Consider the following 4,918-nt stretch of genomic DNA (forward strand, 5'->3'; position numbering starts at 1 on the left):
GTCGGTCGACCTTTCATGTCTATATTCTGGAAGCTACCTTTATTGAAACGCAGAAACCTGTTATTCATCGCCAAAAAGAATTCCTATACAATCTACACATCCTTCAGTAGGTCTGTGACATTTCCTGATTGGATTAAGGACACGCCAATCAATGATTGCCTTACCGGCCTACGTTGATCTGACTCATTTTATAAGCTGTACTATTTCCTATAGATCATTTTCCAGACAGTTCTGCTATGATTAGTGTCTGGCGAAAAGCTTCAGCAGATATTTCTTTTGCAACATCTCAACCAACAATTGGTCCAGTTATCAACGTTATTTTCAGGTTTTGAACAACTCGACTTTCAAGATCTACATGTGCCGATGTTTCCGTTTATCAACGTTATATTTTAAGTTCTGTGCAATAACTCAGTTAACAGATGTTTCGGCATATCTTCAAGTTTTGTACACCAAAAAAACTTTCAAGTAAATAAGATATATTTTAGATACATGCCACTTTATAATACGTAGTTTTACCACACGATTATTTAAATAAGTCTTTTATACTTTTGTTGAAATAGCGATAGACATAAAGAATCACATTAAAAAAATTCACTATTAATGTATCATGATTTCCTAACTAAAAAATAAAATCGGTCTTTTTTGGAAACCCTGAAACTAATTTTCAATTAATCTCTCTCTACATTTCTACATTTTCCACTACTAATACAAAAATACCAGCATGAAATATCCTGTAATCACGATATCAAAATAATATAGCACAGAAACTAATAAAAAAAAATGACTGGACTGGTTTGCTAAAATAATACATTATACATGTCTCTGGTTTGCTAAAATGATACATTATACATGTCTCATCACTTTTAAGTAGCAAGTATGCTCAATAATCAGGTTATCGAGAAATTAAAACCATTTCCTTTAGATACAGCAATAATCACACAATCAAAGTGTCGGTTCATGATCTGTACTGTAATCACACACCTGGTTTTCTTATATATAAGACCGTTGGGCAAAGTAACAGAGGACTGTTCTGGATCTACATTAACCTTAATGTAATCACACACACACCTGGTTTTCTTATAGATAAGACCGTAGGGCAACGTAACAGAGGACTGTTCTGGATCTACATTAACCGTACTGTAATCACACACCCGGTTTTCTTATAGATAAGACCGTAGAGCAACGTAACAGAGGACTGTTCTGGATCTACATTAACCGTACTGTAATCACACACCCGGTTTTCTTATAGATAAGACCGTAAAGCAACGTAACAGAGGACTGTTCTGGATCTACATTAACCGTACTGTAATCACACACCCAGTTTTCTTATAGATAAGACCGTAGAGCAACGTAACAGAGGACTGTTCTGGATCTACATTAACCGTACTGTAATCACACACCCGGTTTTCTTATAGATAAGACCGTAGGGCAACGTAACAGAGGGCTGGTCCTTCGTATGTGCTAACCATCCTGTATTCTTCCTGACCAATCCTAACGCATGACTAAATTTTGCGTATTGACATGAACTTCTACATCGCTATGGTAACTATAATTACCATAGCGACCATGGAAGATGGGGAATGATGTAATTAAGTTCAGAATGATGGCAATAAAGCAATTTTCTAAACAAAAAATCCCGTCAAAGACAATTTCTACAAGATTTGTTAAACACATACAAAGTATAAAATAGCAGAAGTTATATAAATTATACACACACACACATTTATATAACACACAAAACGTGTCACTAGCACACTTCGTAACAATCACTGACAACACAAACATGAAACCAAACTGTATGTCTGACGTACCGATAAAGCGTTTGGCTGAACTGGCGAGGCCACGTTATCTAACAGCTAGGATTTTAACATTTATCAGCATCTGTCATAAATTCCCCTCACCTCCGGACAGACTTCTTTCTCCAACCTCTTTGATATACACACACACACATATACTGAAACACTGAAGCGTACTCTCTAAACATCGTGGTTCATTGATCGGAGAAACTTATTAAATTTTAAGGTCATGTGGACTGAAACAACGCGAGAACGTCCAACAAAGAATAATGAAACCACTGAAGGTAAAACACACACGGGTGTTGGAATACAGTACACATTTGGCTCTCACGATTTACTGACACTATTCCTATACTTAATTTTCTGTAATATGGTCTTCTGACTTCACGTCTGACTAACAAGTGCTTGAACTACCATCGATTCAACGACTAACTTTTAAATAAAGTTTGCAATCAAGGCTTCACCTTTCAAAAATTGACTTTCCTGGTTACACAAGACATTGTCCGTATTTACATATTATCAAATAGCAATATATTATGTTTTATTAAAGTCACAATGTTCCATTCTTGTGTTTTTCTAAGAAATTGTTTGTTTTTAATTATGCACAAAGCCACACAAGGGCTATCTGTGCTCTGCCCACCACGGGTATCGATACCCGGTTTCTAGCGTTGTAAGTTCCGCAGACGTGCCACTGGGGGGCTTCTAATAAATAAAGAGTAATAGATTATTATGGTTAACCCTCTGGATAGGGTGGGTTAAAAATGTACTGTCATATTCTTTTTACAGTGTTATATTCAAAATTTAAACTACTTTATTATCAATATATGTCAATAAACTTGGCTTCAAAACATGGTTTATAATGCAAACATTTTTTATACGATCTAAGTTTTAATTTCTTAATTTCAAAAGGAAATATTTAAACAGATTTTCAAAATGTACCTCTCAGAGTCATGTGACATGGTGCTGTTGCCTTTTCATTTATGGATCTTTTCTCTTCTCTTCGGGTCGTTCAAGAAGTTAAAGACACGTGTTATAGGTATTGGTAAGTCAGAATATAAAATCTGAACCTCTTACTGTACTGAGCTATTTGTTCAACCGACACCCCTCCCATATCTTCTGGCTTTAAAGAAATGTCTCTCTGATTTTTGCTATTGGACATGTTTATAACCAATAGAAAGAGCAGATTTTTTACTGCATAAATCAGACAGTTGTCTGTTTGATTTTTTTTTTTGGGTTGAAGCCGATAATTCACTGTAAGGGCTTGATGTCTTTGGAGTAAAGATGTTGCTCAGAGAAGTCGTGGGATGTTTATCATAATTGTTTTTCCTGAAACATTGCCATTCCAGTACAAAAGGGATTTGACTTACCTGAAATACTGCAGTTGTAGCAGAAAATATAATTGTTTCTCACCTGAAATGTATTAAAATATTGAAGTAATGATTAGAAAAAATCAAATAGTCTAATTCACATGATCAAAATAAGTAATGTATCATTTAGAGATAAATTGTATATTATCATGTAGCATACCAAATTAGAAAAAAAAAGTTTTATACTGCACAAAACTAAGTTGAATTGTTTGTATCTTATAAATGGTAATAACAAAATTTACAGTGACCTGAATTAAATTTTTAACAGTTGCGTATCAACCTGTCAATAATAACTGTGTATGGATCAATATTTTTGAATAACTGAATAATGATCAATAAATCAAATGCCACAAATAACTGTGTAGAGATTATTTATTCGAACTCAATAGATAGCTGTGTATAGATTAAGAATTCAAATGTTAGTAATCATTATTTATTTAATGGCATTGGAAAACAAAGGAATACGGATCACCTTGAGGCACCAGGACCATTTAAAAAAAGACCTGCAAAATGTCATACCATGAATAGGGAATCATTTGAGGACCCAGGACCATCCAAAAAGAGACCTGCAAAATGTCATACCACAGCCATGTTGCAACATCTTGTGAGAGGTGAGAGTCCATTAATGCAAAAGGCTACCCATCTAGGCAACGATATGCAACATAATCACGAATGATCTATGTCTGTAAAAGTGACAGATGTTGTGTGCATAAGATGTTTCCATGACATACCTATTCAATTATGCATACCTTAAACAGCTGGAGAAAGAAACAGGTATTTATGCTATACTTTTTGAAGACATTCTGATCAAGATGTCATATGCACTGCCTAAAGACTTCAGTGCAACAGACTGTTAAAATGGATGCTGTGAAACTTCCCCATTCTACATCAAAAGGAATGTGGAAAGCATGCAGGGATTAGTAATGTGCCTTTGACAGGAAAGCCTTATGATCAAGTCTTTTGGAATGGATATTACATTGTAAGGCTACTGTCAAGAAGCAAGGCCATCAGATACAGCATAACAGGTTGTGGCAACATGTACTGTACAAGATGTGGCGAGTCTCTAAAATCAGTTTAATAATGTAATCAAGCTCTGAATTTAAAGAAATGCAAAATAACACTTTTATAACAACTTACTTTAACAGACTAAATTTCATTTTGCAATATATTCCCTTCTGCATGATTCACATTTATAGATGACTTTCTTTCTATTGGTTATAAACATGTCCAATAGCAAAATCAGAGAGACATTTCTTTAAAGACAGAAGATATGGGAGGGGTGTCGGTTGAACAAATAGCTCAGTACAGTAAGAGGTTGAGATTTTATATTTTGACTTACCAATACCTATAACACGTGTCTAACTTTTTGAACGACCCGAAGAGAAGAGAAAAGATCCATAAATGAAAAGGCAACAGCACCATGTCACATGACTCTGAGAGGTACATTTTGAAAATCTGTTTAAATATTTCCTTTTGAAATTAAGAAATTAAAACTTAGATCGTATAAAAAATGTTTGCATTATAAACCATGTTTTGAAGCCAAGTTTATTGACATATATTGATAATAAAGTAGCTTAAATTTTGGATATAACACTGTAAAAAGAATATGACAGTACATTTTTAACCCACCCTATCCAGAGGGTTAACCGTAATAACCTATTACTCTTTATTTCTTAGAAAAATACAAGAATGAAACATTGTGACTTTAATAAAACAAAATATATTGCTATTTCATAATATTTAAATACGGGCTTA

At 34.1% G+C, this 4,918-nt stretch overlaps 1 protein-coding gene across 1 annotated transcript in view; it reads right to left on the reverse strand.

Annotated features, from left to right (window-relative positions):
• LOC106469861 (hyccin-like) overlaps positions 1-3,173 on the reverse strand; it is a gene marked incomplete at its 3' end in the record, with an annotated part of 28,090 nt that extends 24,917 nt beyond the window's left edge. The window contains exon 1 of the mRNA XM_022398431.1: positions 3,164-3,173. The remainder of the gene's footprint in view (positions 1-3,163) is intronic.
• Between the last annotated feature and the right edge of the window lie 1,745 nt (positions 3,174-4,918).

This window comes from Limulus polyphemus, unplaced genomic scaffold (assembly GCF_000517525.1).
Source record: "Limulus polyphemus unplaced genomic scaffold, Limulus_polyphemus-2.1.2 Scaffold3691, whole genome shotgun sequence".
Taxonomy (NCBI): Eukaryota; Metazoa; Arthropoda; class Merostomata; order Xiphosura; family Limulidae; genus Limulus; species Limulus polyphemus.